The sequence below is a fragment of the Cetorhinus maximus genome, chromosome 18 (genome assembly GCF_964194155.1).
Source record: "Cetorhinus maximus chromosome 18, sCetMax3.hap1.1, whole genome shotgun sequence".
NCBI lineage: Eukaryota > Metazoa > Chordata > Chondrichthyes > Lamniformes > Cetorhinidae > Cetorhinus > Cetorhinus maximus.
The window spans coordinates 6,662,204-6,680,207 of record NC_135896.1 but is presented as its reverse complement, the minus strand read 5'-3'; the positions used below and the strand labels follow the sequence as shown (position 1 = coordinate 6,680,207).

The 18,004-nt window shown below is 41.9% G+C and overlaps 1 protein-coding gene across 1 annotated transcript in view; it reads right to left on the bottom strand.

Moving 5' to 3' along the window:
• The window catches only part of ttc7b (tetratricopeptide repeat domain 7B), a 253,419-nt gene extending 245,185 nt beyond the window's left edge, over positions 1-8,234 (bottom strand). The window contains exon 1 of the mRNA XM_078562037.1: positions 8,107-8,234. The gene's annotated coding sequence lies outside the window, so the exon portion shown is untranslated. The remainder of the gene's footprint in view (positions 1-8,106) is intronic.
• Between the last annotated feature and the right edge of the window lie 9,770 nt (positions 8,235-18,004).

Here is an 18,004-nt window from a genome sequence, read left to right as displayed (position 1 = left end):
TGGAGCGGAACCAACTGGATAGCTCTTGCGAGGAGCTAAAACAGGCATGATGGACTGAATGGCTTTTGTGCCGTTTCACACCATGATGCCTCAAATTACCTTTAAATCCCAAATATACATCAATGTGTTCTTCCTTTCTCTCCAACTCTAACTTATTTTTCCACAGGACCTCAAATTATGCATCTCTCTTACATAACCCCCTCTGCCCCAACCGGTCTGTCTTTTTGTCTTAAAATCTGCAACTTTTTATAAACCTATATTTAGCATTGCCTCATCGCTACCTTACCTCTTCATCAGTATTTCACGCCTTACCCCAGTTTTTCTTCTATACTGTGGTGCAGTTCTGGGGAGCCCAGGCACTTCACCTAGGTTTGACACGTTAAAACAACTCCAAAATTCACAACAAAGTCTCTGTGTCTATGTAGTATCAGTTTCTGCATTTCAAAGCTTATTCGCTGTTATTTAAATATTCATTCATGGGATGTGAATGTCGCTGGCAGTCCATGGGGTGTGGGTACAGTTATGTTAGGGAGTATTTTGACCCAGTGACAGTGAAGGAGCAGCAATATAGCTCCAAGTCAGAATGGTGCATGACTTGAATGAGCTGGTTGAGGGATAAATATCGGCCAGGACACTGGAAGAACTCAGAGATAAAAACAAAAAACTACTGCGGATGCTGGAAATCCAAAACAAAAACAAAATTACCTGGAAAAGCTCAGCAGGTCTGGCAGCATCGGCGGAGAAGAAAAGAGTTGACGTTTCGAGTCCTCATGACCCTTTAGCAGAACTGAGTGAAGTTAGGAGAGGGGTGAAATATAAGCTGGTTTAAGGTCTGTGGGGGGGGAGGGGGGAGAAGTTGGGGGGGGTGTGGTTGTAGGGACAAGCAAGCAGTGATACAGATGATCAAAAGATGTGACAGACAAAGGAACAGGGAGGTGTTAAAGGTGGTGATATTATCTAAGAGAATGTGCTAATTAAGAATGGATGGCAGGACACTCAAAGTACAGCTCTAGTGGGGGTGGGGTGGAAAGAATTTTTCTTTTCCCACCTATTTCCATTATTTTTAAATCTATAACTATAATACCCTGTCAGTCTTTCCACCCCACCCCCACTGGAAGAACTCCTCTGTTCTACTTTAAAATAGTGCCACCAGGTTTTTTAAGTTCACTTCAGCAGGAAGACAACACCTAGGTTTAACATTATGAATCACAAAATATTAGTATTGTTACGATCCCAGCTGATGTTACTGCTGAACAAGCTAGATCCTTGGGTGGAACCCAGCTTGAAAGATCCTAACATGTATTGAAACTTGGAGGGTGACCACTAAACAGAGTCCCAGGAGTCAGCTGATGAACTTTTAACAAAAGAATAAAACATTTAGTAAACAAGAAAAGGTGAACTACATTACCATACTCCTTCACCGGTATACATTTTTGTATGGATAACACAAGATAGCTTTTGTAACTTATGGTCTCATGTTCACAGTAAGCACACAGTCCATGTAAACCAATAGGCAATCTGTAGTCAGGCACACCAAGTGACAGATGCCACCCCAAACAGATGCTTGGGTCTCTCATCAACTCCCCCCAGCCGCTTATCACACTCGTGAGCCAACCGGTCTCAATGAACTCTGTCTTCCACATGAAAGTTTCCAATCTCCAAGAACCCGCTTTGGAATCTTCTCCCAAACGATGTTTTCTCTCAAACACCGTCCATAAGGGTCCAGCTCTAGGGTTTCAAACTCTCCATCCGGTGTTCCACTCCCCTGGATCGCCACGTGCATTCAAGCTTTGCCTTCCACACACTCTCTCTCAGATACTCAGCTGTGCCACCAGGACAACACTGCTCCAAATGCCCATAGTAAAGAGTCACCAACCTTGACTGTCTCCTCAGATCTTCTTGCTTTTCACTTTGCCTCGAGTCTGCCTCCTGCAACTTTCTCTCTCTAAGCTTGAAGCCTTCCTCTCTGCTCCTTGCTTTCACTTCCACTGAACAGGATCTTGTTCCAGATTCCTGTCCTTGTCCTTGAACTTGACTTAAAGGTCTTCTTGGGACCTTTCTCTTTTTCCTTTAGGACCTGTTCCCTGGTTTCTGGGACCTTCTCCTGTTCTTATAGGAAATCTGCTCTCTCTGCAGTTCCCTCTGCTATGTCCAGCCTTGCCTGGCTCCAACTGAACTAAAATTGCTTTCTGTTTCTCTCTGCTACTGTGTGGGCCTCCTGTTGCTAGGCCTCCTGTTGCTAGGCAACAGCCCAGTTTTTTTTTTACCTTTTGTTTGCCTTAATTCCCCTTCAAGAGTCATATAACCTCATTAACATGCAGGCACTTTTTAAAGTGAAACTAAAACTCAAGGTCACCCCTTTCTTAAAACCAAAATATAAATTAAACTTAAACTTAAAGCTAAAACTTATTCCTAACACCCACAAATACAAATATAACTTACTTAAACTATATCTAGTTCCTAACAGTATGCAGGTACAACAAGTGATTAGGAAGGCAAATGGAATGCTGCTGTTTATTGCAAGTGAAATTGAATATAAAAGTCAAGATGTTTTGTTACAGTTGTACAGGGCTTTGGTGAGACCACATCTGGAGTAAAGTGTACAGTTTTGGTCTCCTTATTTAAGAAAGGACATAAATGTGTTAGAAGCAGTTCAGAGAAGGTTCACTCGACTGATACCTGGGATGGGGGAATTTATCTCATGAGGAAAATTTGGACAGGCTGGATCTTTATCCATTGGAGTTTAGAAGAATGAGAGGTGATCTTATTGAGGCATACAAGATCCTGATTGGACTTGACAAGGTAGACTCTGAGAGGATGTTTCCCCTTGTGGGAGAGACCTGAACGAGAGGACACAGTTAAAAATAAGGGGTCTTCCATTTAAGACAGAGATGAGGAGAAATTCTTTCTCTCAGAGGGTTGTTAGTCTTCAGAACTCTCTTCCCCAGAAAGCAGTGGAGGCAGGGTCACTGAATATTTTTAATCCAGTATATATATTCTTGACTAATAACGGAGTAAAAGTTGGGTGGAGGGGGTAGGCAGGAATGTGGAGTTGAGGCCACAATCAGATCAGCCGTGACCTTATTGAATGGTGGAGCTGGCTTCAGCGGACGGATGCTCTACTCCTGCTCCTGATTCATATGTTCGTATCTCACCTGAACAGCACTTTAACAAACCATCCCAATCCTTTCCATTTTGTGCTCTTTTCCTCTTTAAATGCTGTTTACCTGTAATATCTTCCAGCATCATGAAAGGTTCACACCCACTACGTCAACTTATCTGCTCTTTCTCCAGGCGCTGCCTGACTGGCTGAGTGCTTCCAGTGTTGCTGTGTACTATTTGCATGCTAGATCATCATTTAAAATATTCTACAGGATTTTGACAACAACTTCCATTTATATAGCACTTTTAACCTGATAAAATGACCATAGATATTAACAAAAGTGTTAGCAATAATAATTTTGACACATAAGATATTAAGGCAGGTGACCTAAGGCTGGTCAAAGAGGTAGGGTTTAAGGACCATCTTAACAGAGGCGAAGTTGAAAGGTTTATGGAGGGAATTCCAGAGCTTAGGCCAAGGCAGCTGAAAGCACAGCTGCTAATGTCAGAGTGATTAATAGTCCAACAGAAGTTTTCAACCATTATGCATGATAGAGAGGAATATAAAGGTGCCTGGGGCTTCCACAGCAATGGGGCAGTCTTTCATTGAATGTCATGACTTTACTGACAGATCAGCATACCTTGTCATACAAATTAGAAGGAAGGATGGGGTGATCAGTCTCTCTCTATCTCTCTCTTATACGGAATATGTTTTTCATGGTTCTATTATAGATTTTTGTCATTCTTACCTTCTAGATTCCACCTCAGGAATTGGTTTCTGTAATGCTGCTGGGCTCCGTTGCATAGTATACAGAGTCCCAGACCACAAACTCAACTCCTCTTAGCCTTGCAAATGTTAACTTATCAAATATATATCCAAATCCTTTTTTCAAAGTTACTGTTGAATCTACCATCCTTTCAGACAGTGAATTCCAGATCATATCCCGCTGTGTAAAGTAACTTCTCACCTCACCTCTAGTTCTTTTGGTAATTACCTTAAATCTGCATCCTCTGTTTGTGAGTGCTTCCACCAGTAGAGACACATTTGTCTTTATTTACTCTTTATTCTCATCATTTTGAACACCCCTATATAATTCTCCCTTAACTTTCTTTGCTTTCAGTAAAACCATCCTAGCTTCTCTAGTCTCACCGCTTGAGTTTCTATGGTTGGCAGGGAGCCCAATAATCCAATGGCTCTATCTTACCATTAAGCAACGGCACTGGCGTGGACAGGTCGTAGAGCAGAGCGCTGTGTACGTACTCAGCGACATAAGTGATGAGCTCCAGTTTCCATAAGTGGTACAGACAATCCTTCTAGGGTGAAGCTTCTATGAAGGTACGTCCTGAGGTGAGTTGGGCAGATGAATGTTTCACTTAGACATCAGTTTTAACGCCTGACCTACCTGCGGGGCTTCATTTAAACAGGGAATTTATTGATCGCCAATCCATAAAATGGAGGAACGTTGGGCCCTTCTGGACTCTTAGAGATAGTGTCATCATCATCAAAGGGATAAGTGTAGGAGAATATCTAGGAATACTCTATACATCCTGATTTCTGATTTGAAAAAAATGACAGCAAACTCACAGTCTGTATTACATTTGATGGATGCTGTTGCTACTAACAATTCAAGTTGCTTTGGATTACAATATTACCAGTTAATAATTACCAGGTGTAGCTTTTGCTTTTGGAAAGTTGTCGATAATAGATTTTAAGAGCAAATTTTTGGTCCAAATATGAACATTAAGTCATTTATACCACTTTCCCAAGAGCTGCAGTGCAATTTGTGATTTTGCATTGTTCTGGTATCAAAATAATGAGCACACTTATATGGCAGGAGCACCAAGGGTGCAGTCCGACCCTGGTGGACACCTGGCGTCGGGAAGTTGCTTACAGAGCTTTGTGACATTCTACATTGATGCACCCTCTCCAGGCAGCCAGAGAAAAACATACAGAGAAAGTTTGGATGCAGTGCGATTCAGGTGCAGAAAGTGGAGGGTAAATGGCTACATATAAAAAGGTCAGGTGTGATCCAGTTGAATGCAGATCAGACTCAAGGGGCTGAATGGCATATTCTTGTTTCATCATCTCAAAAAGATTAGCACCCATTTTTCCTGCGCAATGCATCTGTTTCTTGTGGTCTATCTCAGCATGAAATCCAGGAAAACCTATCCTCCAGCACTGCTCTTGTACCAGATACAGGTACTTGCGGGATAACCACAGCGTTATTGTGTTGATACAGAACTACACAGGCAATATGACCAGCTCGGATTAGAGTCACAGGATCTCAGATTGTAAAGATCATATTTTTGTGCTCAGTGACATTGCCAAATGTTAAGTTCTGTGACTGTCTCAAGAAATTCTCAAACTAAATGGTAATATAGTGACACTTTAGTTCGACAATCATTCAATTTGAATTTTCTGCTTACTCTAAGCAAGTTCATACCTATTTGATTTAATTTAACTAAAATACTAGGATAACCTTCCCTTAAATACGAAATTGGCTTGAGCTCCTTCGGATGCTTGTCAGAAAGGTTTTAGAAAAATCATTAGCTTGACTATCCTGAAAGTGCTTCATTTAATTGAATCTACCAAGTCAGAAAATTTTCCTGGGCCATTTGCTTCACATTTTTAATTAGTTAGCTTAAATTTTTTATTTGGTGATTTATAGTCCCACCAAAGGTCCGGCTGAAAAATGGTTTGAGCTAATACCCTTTTTTCTCCTTTTTTTGTTACATTGCCGTAGCCATGAAGTAGCCTGCTGAGCCAGCAATCAAACTGGCTAGAAAAAAAGGCATGAATTTAAATTTCATTGCACCAGCTCTCTCCTAAGTGTCTCAAAGGTTTCACACGAATTAGTGTGAAGTGACAGTTAAATAGGCTCATGAGAAAGCCAGTATTGCACACCAAGATTCCACAAACAGAAGGGAGGTAAACAAAATCTATTTTTGGTGGTCTCAAGGGTGGCATGTTAGCCAGCAAACGAAGGAAACTAGGATAGTGCGAACTTTAACCTATGCCTGAATGACCACATAATTGAATGGTGTGGAGTAAGGACATAAGAAATATGAGCAGGAATAGGACATTCAACTAGATCATTGCTCAACTTTGACATCACTATTCTGCCCTATCCCCCATATCCCTTGATTCTCTTAGGGTCCAAAAATTTCAAACTCATCGGCTAAGCATCCACAGCCCTCTGAGACAGAGAAGCCCAAAGATTCACAACACTCTTGAGTGAAAGCATTTCTTCTCACCTTAGTCATAAATGGTCAATCTCTTATCCTGCGACTACGATCTCTGGTTCTATTCTGGGGATACCTCCTTTCAGCATTTATCCTGTCAATGCCTCTAAGAACTTTATATGTATTAATGAGAGGAATCTTCCAAATCCCAGAGAATATAAACCCATTCTGCTCTCTCTCTTTTTATAGGTGAGTCCTCCAAACTAGTGAACTTTTGCCTCACCCCCTCTAAGGTAGCTATATCCTTCCACAAGTTGAGGAGACCAAAATGCACATAGTATTCCAGGTGCGGTCTCACCAAAGCCCGATATAACTGCAGCAAGTCTTCCTTGTTTTTATACTCAAACTCCTATGTAACAAAAGCTATCATTCCATTTGACTTCCCAATTGCTTGCTATACCTACATATTAACTTCCGGTGGTCACCCAAATCCCTTTGAACATCCAGCCTTTCATTAAAAGTGACGAAAGGTGTGGGCATGGAAGATGGAGAGAACAGAGGAGGGGGAAGGGACAGAAAGAAAGAGTAAAAGCATTTATGTAGTGGTTTGTTCCACCTTTTGCAAGTCCCAATGTGCTTTAGCACGGACTTTTTTTCCTTCATCGTGTTAGCAAACAGCTGCCGAATTGTACATAAGGTTCCAAAAACGGCAGTGGGATGAATGACCATGTGATCTGTTTTTGGTATTATTAGGTGAGGGAGGGATGCTGGCCAGTTGGGGAAAAAGGTATAGCGATTCAGTCATTGCATTGTAAGAAGAATGAAGGTGAGAATCAATGGCTGTGTGCAATCTGGAGGAATGCAAAGTGGAATGTCAGCAAAAGATGACCATAAAGTCAGATGACATGTGGAGAAGGACTGAAGAATATCCATCCGGAAAGACTTTATAGAACTTCTCCAGAAAAGAGAAGGCTGAAGGGTGGCCCAATAAAGATTCTTAGGGTTATGAAAGAGTTTTTTTTTAGGGTAGACGTAGCAAAAATGTTTCTAGTTGTGGAGAAGTCCAAAAACTAGTGGCCATAAATATAAAAAAAGTCACTTATAAATCCAACAAGGAATTCAGCAGAAAAAATGTTGATAATGTGAAACTTGCTACTACATGGAGTAACTGAGGCAAACATGAGGGAGAAAAGAATTCAAAGATATGAAGATAGGGTTACTTGCAATAGGGTGGGAGTTGGATTGGCAGCATCTATACTGGAATAGGCCAGTTGGGCCGATTGGCCTGTTTCTGTGTTGTAAATTCTTTGTAATTTTTTGAAGGAGAACTGGATTGGGAGGATACAGCCTTGGAAAAACTGGAAGTTAAAGGAGAAAAAGCAGGCCATCGCCAACTGCACAAACAGAATACCCTGAGATTAAATGAAATAACTGTGTGTGAGGCTTAAGTGAGAGGCTGCGTGTCAGTTCTCTGTGTGGTACTGCAGGGTGCCAGTATTCAGGACAATAGTGGATGACTGTTCAAGATGTTGAAGAGCAGTATTTCTCAAAAACACAACACATTAACAAGATGACCAATGGAATGACCATTAGTAAAATCATCCTGCCAATTGGCAACTGGTCAGAACTTTCAGGTAATGGTCAATTTGAGCAAATTGCAACTTGTGAAAGTACTGAAAGCAAGGGGAATACTTAGAAGGGATCACTTTCCTCAGAGATTTCGATGAGGGACAAAACAGAATTAAAAGCACTGTTATATACAATACAGATCAGTGTGATCCTATTAACATTAGCAGTAAAACCCAAGCAGATTATTCTTACCCTTTCAGTTTCTTGTAAGTAAAGCAGAGCTATATCACCGGCTTTCTCATAACATGTAATTATTTCTTGTTCAGTATCAGGCTGCAGATCATTTCTTGGCGATGCTGCTGTTACTAGCTTCTCCAGACACAGACCTAAGGAGAGAAAACATAATTAGATGTGCTCATTTATAAACTGAACTGGGTCTGACTTCCTCAGTGGCACAATGGAGAAATGCACCAAGCTGAACTGAACACTCCATGACCCAAGATTTGATTGCAAACCTGTAATACTCGGATTAGGACAGTGTTGCAGGGACTATAGATAAAAGCAAAAAACTGCGGATGCTGGAAATCCAAAACAAAAACAAAAATACCTGGAAAAGCTCAGCAGGTCTTTTAATGTTTTTAAAATGTATTTCCATCCATTGTTTGATCTCTACCTTTTAGCCTTTTTTGATTCCTTCACCCCATCCCACCCCCACTAGGGCTATCTGTACCTTGCTTGTCCTGCTTTCCACCCTTAATTAGCACATTCCTCAAATAATATCACCACCTTCAACACCTCTTTGTGCTTTTGTCTGTGACATCTTTTGGTTATCTCCGCCTATCACTGGCCCTTTATCCAGCTCTACTTGTCTCCCACCCCCCCGCCCCCCCCGCCCTTAAACTAGCTTATATTTCACCTCTCTTCTATTTTTACTTAGTTCTGTTGAAGGGTCATTCGGACTCGAAACGTTAACTCCTCTCTGTAGATGCTGCCAGACCTGCTGAGTTTTTCCAGGTATTTTTGTCTTTGTTGCATGGACTATAATCGATTTTACACGAGAGGCTTGGTCAAGGAATGTGGTCAGGGGTTTGCATTATCAAATTATATTGCGCATTCAACTTAGAAAATACACCCCAAGCTTCTTCACAGGCATACAAGGAATAAAAAAGATCAGCTCATGAAGGAAATATTAGGAAAGGTGAACAAAATTTGGTCAAAGAGGTGGATCTGGATGATGAGGGCCTTCAAGGAGGAGAGAATGATGGTGAAATTAGAGGGGTTTAAAGACAGAATTTCAAACTTTGAGACCTCTCATAAATGAGAAAAATAATAATTCACACTGTCTCTTCTGTAGGTTAACTTGCTTATTTTTGGAATTACCTTTCTTTGAAGGCTATACCTAAAACTGGCCTCTTGCATCTTAGCTTCCAGCTCTAAGCTCAAGCCCAAGCCCTAGCTGAGGCCCACACTTGGTAGTTTCCTGACTGACTGCCATGTGTCTCTTTCTTTCCTTTCCATTTCACTATTCCCAGCATTGGGACAGCTGTGTCTTCAACCCCTGTAGATTCATCACCCAAGCCAACTAGTTCTTCTCCCAAGAGTATACTCTCAGCAGGCAGCTTACATAGGGCTCACATAAAGAGAACGACTCTTGTCATAAAAGGTGTGACGGCTTTGTTAGACGTTGGTAAACAGATTGCTCCTATTCTTGGTAATCAAGGAAAGCAAATTGTGTTTGACTAACTTAATAAGTACTTCTACTGAAGTAATGGAGAGGACTGATGAAGGTAGTTCAACTGATGTTGTGTATTTGGATTTGGAAAGTGTTTGATAAGGTACAACATAATAAACTTGTTAGCAAAATTAAAGCTCAGGGGATTAAAGGGACAGTGGCAGCATGAATACGGAATTGCCAAGGGGCAGAAGTCAGAGAGTAGAGATGGATGGTTGTTCTTCAAATTGTAGGGGAGTATACAGTGGCATTCCCTAAGGGTTGGCATTAGGACTACCGCTCTTTTTGATATATATTAATAACCTGGACTTGGCTACAGGGAGCATAATTACAAAATTTACAGATGATACAAAATTCAGAACTGTAATAATGAATGAGAAGGATAGTAACAGATTTCATAGACAGACTGGCAAATTGGGAAGACGTGACAAATACAATTTAATATAGAGAGATGTGTAGTGATTTATTTTGGAAGAGGCAGTTATAAACAAAATGCCATAATTTCAGAGGGTGTTCAGATACAGAAAGACCTGCGGTGCATCTTTGAAAGTAACAGGACAAGTTGAGAAGGCTGTTAGAAAAGCAGGTGGGAACCATGCTTTTATAAATAGACACAGAGTATAAAAAGTAAGGAAGCTATGCTAAACTTTTACAAAACACTGGTTAGGCCTCAAGTAGAGTCTAGTGTTCAATTCTGAACACCACACTTTAGGAAAGAGATCAAGGTCTTAGAGAGGGTGCAGAGAAGATTTACCAGAATGGTACAAGGAACGAGGGACTTCAGTTATACGGACAGCTATTGTATGATGTGCCTGCATGCCACTGTATTGCAAAGGTGCTCAACAGAGCAAGAGTTAATGTGGGACTGAAGAATAGCCCACGGTATGATATATAGAGTCACATGGCAATAGATTGAGAGAACAGTCTAGAAAGAACACTCTGGAATTAGCCGGCATGGTGGTAACAGCATCATGCATGACCATACCTTTGATATGTAAATATTAAAGGTTAACAATAAACGGTTCCTGTTTAAACATACAAGTCTCAAGATCTCATTGTTGAGACACCACAGCTGGCACCAGAATACAACATGATTTGATAAAGTTGTTTAAAATTCTGATGGTTTGGATAGAGTAACTAACGAGAAACTATTTCCAGTGGCAGAAGGGTTGGTAACCGGAGGATATAGATTCACGGTATTGGCAAAAGAGCCAGAGGCAAGGAAACTTTTTTTTTGCATAGCAATTCCTTGTGATCTAGAATGCATTGCCTGAAAGTGTGGTGGAAGCAGATTCAATATTAACATACAAAAGGAAATTGGATAAACACTTGAAGGGGAAAAATAAATAGGGTTATGGGGAAAAGAGCAGGGGAGTGGGGATAATTTACAGCTCTACCTATGATGGCTTAAGACCTCCATTCCATGCTGTATCATTCTATGATTCTAGCTTATTGCACCCATTTGAACCCAGCTTTGAACAAAGCATATCTGAACTGTGCAGCTATATCACAGTAGGATCAGGTAGATGTCCAAAGTTGCAAATTCATGTCCAGGACTTTGAAATCCATGCAAGTCTGGCGTGTGCAATGTTGCTCTGAATCTGGCATGTAGTGTAAACAGGCTGAATTCAGAGCACTGCAGCCCCACCAGGTGGTGAAGCCACATGCAGTGACAGCAGTTCTGAAATATAAACGGTTTTTGAGACACTCATGCAACACCAACTTCCAGCAACTTTGCTCAAAGGTTGCCATGGAAACTGAGTTGTTAACTACCATGATTTATTCATTTTTTTTCTAAACAGCATACCGCAGTAAAATATTTTGACTAGAAAATGACAGCAAGTGCTCAGCATGGGGTAGTTGCCATTTGGCATAGGAGAAGACCCAAATGGCCCCATTTATACATTGTGATGGCTTTAACCATATGTTGCCATAGGAACTCGACAAACTTTTTTTTTTAAACAACCAAGCTTCACAATGTTTCTTACAAAACGTGACTGCAGTGATATTTGTAACCTTTTGGCAGCACCTTCAACTGCAGGACCGATTCTAATGACTTGCCGCATAATTTGGAACATCATTCACAACAGCATGCAGTTAGTAGACCCCTTTAACGCAGAAAATATGCTAGGCCCTTCACAGAGGGGAAATAAATGCCGAGCGGTACTGGGAGAGCTCAGGGAGTTGGCCAAAAATAAGCTTTGAAAAAGGCATGTTTGTGGAGGCCCTTAAAGTTAGCAAATGGAAAAACAGCAAGGTTTTTAAAGTGTCCCAAAGAGGGAGTCCCAAACTTAACCTATAGGGTTAAGTTTTTCTGGGAAGTGTTCCCAATTACAATCTCTAATTGCTCGACTGTAGAACAGTTCCTTATTTTAATTCTACATGTCTGTTCTAGTTGCTTAGGCAGTCGGGTGTTTGACTGCCTTTATTTTCTCCTATTTCGCATAAAACCAGTTTACAACCCCCCAATACGTCATAAATCTCCCTCGGTCGCTCCAGAAAGCACATTTAATTATATTAAAGGCTTGCAATTTGGCCCATCACACTTTAAATATGCCCTTTGCTGCACCAAAACAACACCTTATGATTTATTTAAACTTCTCAGGAACCAATTAAAAGAAAGCACTTAATTCCTATTCACTAATTCTGATTGGCTCATGCCTCCCAGTAATGAACTAAAAAACCCTCATCACTAACTGTTTACTTTGTTCTCCCAGAACATCACTCAGAAGTCCCCAACTCACCATCAGAATTGGTTCTGGAGATCCACTGGTATTTATCATTCTCCCTAACCCCAAACCTACACCTCTGGAGAGGCTGCATCTCAATAAATATTTTCATAATATTTAAAAGTAAAAGCCTGCCAATAGTCAGCATAAAATATAGTAAGGATGTTCAGGCAACCTCTCCTCCTTCACTCCATTTGCAGCAGTTGCCCACTCCATCCTTTTCTGACGCCTTTCCTCTATGTTCAGTTCAATTGTGGTCCACCTCTGCAAGACTGCCTTTGTGCTTCTCCACCATTGACTGCTTCCTTTCCCTCTGCACGGTCACCCCTATAGTATCCAAGATTCCTTCTTTGGCCTCTTCCTTGTCCTTATTTGCATGTTGCCTCTGGGCAGCATTACCTGAAGTCGTGTGGTATATATAGCCTGACAGCATGCAAGGCCACTTGTCTTCAACTCAAATTTGTCTGCCTCTATCATTACCTAAATTCACTGTGGCTAAAACACTTGCCCTGACTCAATTTTTCCTAGCGCTTGGGTGAGATGTTAAACCAAAGCCCCATGTGCCTTTTTGGGTGGATATAAAAGGCCCTATTGCATTATTTTGAAGAAGAGCATTCTACCTGGTGCACCTGAACAACATTTATCACTTCAGCTGTTTTTTTAGTGATGTTGATTATCTGATCATTATCACATTGCTGTTTTTGGGAAATTTTCTGTGTGCAAATTAGCTGCCGCACTTTCTACATTACTACAGTGACCACAGTTTGAATGTAATTAATTAGCTGTAAAGCGCTTTGGGACGTCCAGAATTTGTAAAAGGTTCTATATAAATGCAATCGGTTTTTTTTTGCCTTTCCAGTGTCCTGAGCTGAGCTATATGCTGTAATACGATCGACTATCTATTGCCTGTGTCTTGCCCTGTGCTTCACCTGCTTGGACATGTCTCCTGTCCTTGTCAATCTACATTTCCAATTTGTGAAATTCTTAATCCTCATTTTGTAAATTCTTCCATACTTTCACCCCTCACCTAAAAGCTTGTTGAATTAACCCAGTGTCTCTGCCAGTGTGCTCCTTGTTCTAGCCTGCTGTGCAACTGCCCCTGCTCCACAATTGGTGGCACTGCCTTGATCCCTCCCTTTGGGACAAGTGGCAAGATCATATAGTTGATGAACAGCGAAGTCAACCTTAAAGAAAGGGCGAGGTGTCAGCTGTGGCTCAGTTCATAGCACCCTCGCCTTTGAATCAGAGGGTTGTGGGTTCATGTCCCACTCCCGGAAACCAAGAACTGTGATTGTACTCGAAAGAGTTGCAATCTGTGACTGTTGATAACTCGAAAGAGTTTAAAGAAAGGGCTTGCAGGTATATAGTGCTTTTCATAACCTCAGGACATCCCAATTGTTTTTGAAATGTAAACTCTTGCGGAAAAGTGGCAAGCAATTTATGCACAGCAAAGCCCCATAAACAGCAATGAGATAACAGCTAGCATTAGTGATGGTAACTAAGGAAGAAATATTGGCTAGGACACCGGGGAGAGCTCACTCCCCTGCTCCTCTTCAAAACTGTGCCACAGAACCTTCTATGCCCACCTGGGAGTGCACTCTGGGCCTTGGTGTTAAGTGAGGTTTTCCACAATTCTCACACCACTCCAGTTGGTAAATGGAAAACTGACGAGCGAGAGATGTAGTATTTATTGTAGTTCATTGAGGGTCATAAAACTCCATTCTAGCAATTCAAAAAATGATGTTTGATAGAAGAATCTCCCTCTGCCACAGTTAAACCACATCAGTGGAAATTCACTCAATTCAAGTGCCATCTCCTACCCTCCAGTTTTATTTATTGCAGTCAGTGTTCATCAGATTTCAGACATGCATTTACTGTCTCTTTGAGGGTGAGTGGCAGAAAAACCCTTTTAAAGAGACACAGCCTTAGGAATTCTGTGATACTTCATGGTTTTATCGTGTGTGCAGTAATACTACGACTGGGACTTACCACTTCAGGCGCAAGCCCAGTATCACGGAGAGATTTCCCACGCTGGGCTGAAGTACCTTCTTAGCGCTCACCCATTACAGGTCCTGTTCCAGCCCCATCATTCTAATTGATACTGCAGTTCAATCCCTTACTCTCAATTGTTTCCTTTGCTGCACAGATTTTTTGAAAGTTTGCGCTCGTACCTTCTAAAAAAAAATTAGAACAACCCAAATATCACTTTATAAAAAATTTAGAGCATGAAATGGAAGCCCATCATGTCTATGCATTAACACTTTAGCTATAAGCCCAGCATCACAGATTTATAAAAACTGATGTTTTGTATCTTTTAAAAAATTAAAACAACCCGAATACCATTTTATAAAATTTTTACAGCACAAAATGGAAGCTATTTGGCCCATCATACCTATGCCAGCTCTTTGAAAGAGTTACCAATTACTCCCATTCTCCTGCTCGTTCCCTCAGGCCTGCTTCGCTTTCTAAGTTCATTAAAATCTCCTCCTCCATCCACTCACAATATTCACCATGCCATTGAATGACACTCCAGACTTTCCAGCGGGTATCTGTACTTTATTCAAGCGATTGACCATCATACAAGTACCAAGCAGCTAATCTACCATCACAACTGAGCTGTCCTCTCTGCACATCTATCATATACACTTTCCAGAAGGGGCACTGGGTCAAGAGCAGAAAGCCAACCAAGCTCACATGGGGCGATGAGACAATTTTTTTTCTTAATTCTTTCATGGGATGTGGGCGTTGCTGGCATCTGGTGAAGCATTTGTTGCCCATCCCTAATTGGCCTTGAACTGAATGACTTGCTTGGCAACTTCAGAGGGCAGTTAAGAGTCAATCACATTGCTCTGGATCTGGAGTCGCATGTAGACGCCAGGTAAGGACGGCAGATTTCCTTCCTTAAAGGACATTAGTGAACCAGATAAGTTTTTTTCCCCCCAAACAATTGATAATAGTTTCATGGTCACCATTACTGAGACTAGCTTTTCAATTCCAGATTTTATTAATTGAATTTAAATTCCACCAGCTGCCGTGGTGGAATCTGAACCCATGACCCCAAAGCATTAGCTTGGACCTCTGGATTACTAGTCCAGTAATATTACCACCATCTCCCCAGTTATAGACCTCCGATCAGTAACCAGGCTGAGATCACGGGAAAAGGAGGAGGCCATTCAGCCCCTTTGATCTATTCTACCATTTGATTAGATCATGGTTTATCTGACCTTCAATCCCATTTATCTGCCTTTGATCCATATCCCTTGATACACTTACCTAACACCCACAGCCTTTTGAGAAGAGAGTACCAGATTTCTACTACCCCTTTGGGTGACTAAGCGTTTTCTGATTTCATTATTAAAGACTTAGCTCGAATTTTACATGTATATCCCCTTGTTCTGGAGTCCCTCACCAGAGGAGGTGGTTTCCCTCTACCTACCTTAGCATTTTAAAAACCTTGATTAGATAAGCCTTTAATCTTCCAAAAACATATGGGGCACAAGCCAAGTTTATGCAACCTGCCCTTATAATTTAACCCTTTAAGCTCAGCTATCATTCTGGTGTATCCGCCCTGTTCCTGAAACCCACTCACCTCTACAGAAGGTCAAAATATACTTCCTGAGGTGTAGTGCCCAGAATTTAACTTTAAAAAAAAAACAATGGGGGTAAAATTTATCAGGGGTGTAATGCTAGAGGAGTGGACTGACTTGGATGAATTTTCCTTTCCATAATGGACAGTCAAGCCACTTGTATTCATTTTACGCGTCCCCACTGCCCCCCGACAACTGAATTTGTCTTTGATGTAAATTATGTGCCTGTGAGAAAGCCAAAGCCAAAGGTTGCTGTGGTAGACATTTGGAGTCATGTTGGTGACTGGTTATGGTCTCACGTTGGCCACTCTCCCACACCAATCGAAAATCGAGCAGACTCTTCATTACCCAATTAGATGATCTTCAACTTCAGCTTTCATTCCATTTCCAATATTTTTATAACTAATTGGGAATTCACAGGTTCAAAGAAAACAAAAACACTTGATTGATTGCAGCAGTGTCCAGGAGATTAATCTTTAATTCCTGGAGATTCCAAGCCAGTCCTGGAGGATTGGCAACCCTATTATCATTACCCACCAGATAATAAGTACAATCTAAGGCCTCAGTCTGTAGCTTTCAATATAACATGCGTCAGGTTCAAAGGCATAGTTAAGTCCTGTTGAGGATAGTGTTTCCCAGCACAATTTGTAACATTGAGGGCAAGGATTACAGTTCAGACATTATCCACCAGACAGATAAGCTTCTATATTTCAAAATAAAGATGGAGCCTTCCAACATCAGAATGGATGAGATGCAGCTAACTGCAAATATCAATCTTATCTATAGCATAAAGATACTGCGACTGGATTGTACCATTATCTGTCATATGGACAGTTTAATAAGGATTTTATGACAAAAGCTCGTCAGAACTGCGACTACACCGGATCCCATGGAGACACAGTACTTGTAACCATGGCAACACGATCTATGACAATACAGAATTTTAATGGGACGACTGATGAACAAAATTTAACCTTGTGCATTCTCACCAGCCTGTTCAGGGTACATATCAATATCCAGCTAATTAATCTTAGAATGATAGAGCACAGAAAGAGGCCATTCCTCCCAGTGTGTCTGTACAGGCTCTATCTAATTAGTCCCAATCTCTGCTCCTTCTCCATAGCCCTGCAAACCTTTCCTCATCCAATTTTACCCTTTATTATTGAACTGCTTCCACCACCCTTTCAAGCACTGCGTTCCAGATCAGCATCATTGATATAAAAAAATTCCCATTCATTCCATTCTTTCTTCGTCTATTCCTCCCTTTCCTGAAAAATTGTCATGTTCATTATTTTCAACAATGAACTGTCTAAAAGCTTTGAATGAAGAAACCTGGAAATATTTCATATTTATAAGCAACAGAATTCGCCAAATCCATCTTTCATTGTAATCAGAAAAATGTGAAACTGTTTTTCTCACACCCACATGTGCCTGCCCCCAACCCCCATGCACATGCACCGCCCCCCACACGCACACAGTGGGCCCACACACCCCTCCACGCCCTCACAAGCACACACCCCCATTCCCCCCCGCGCACACACACATACACACACACACATCCCCCCGGCATGCATGCACACATACCCCCATTCCACCCACCCCCGCACGCACACCCACCCACCCACCCATCCCCACACACACACCCACCCATCCCCACACACACACCCACCCATCCCCACACACACACCCACCCATCCCCACACACACACCCACCCATCCCCACACACACACCCACCCATCCCCACACACACACACACCCATCCCCACACACACACACACCCATCCCCCCACACACACCCATCCCACACACACCCATCCCCACACACACACCCATCCCCACACACACACCCATCCCCACACACACACCCATCCCCACACACACACCCATCCCCACACACACACCCATCCCCACACACACACCCATCCCCACACACACACCCATCCCCACACACACACCCATCCCCACACACACACCCATCCCCACACACACACCCATCCCCACACACACACCCATCCCCACACACACACCCATCCCCACACACACACCCATCCCCACACACACACCCATCCCCACACACACACCCATCCCCACACACACACCC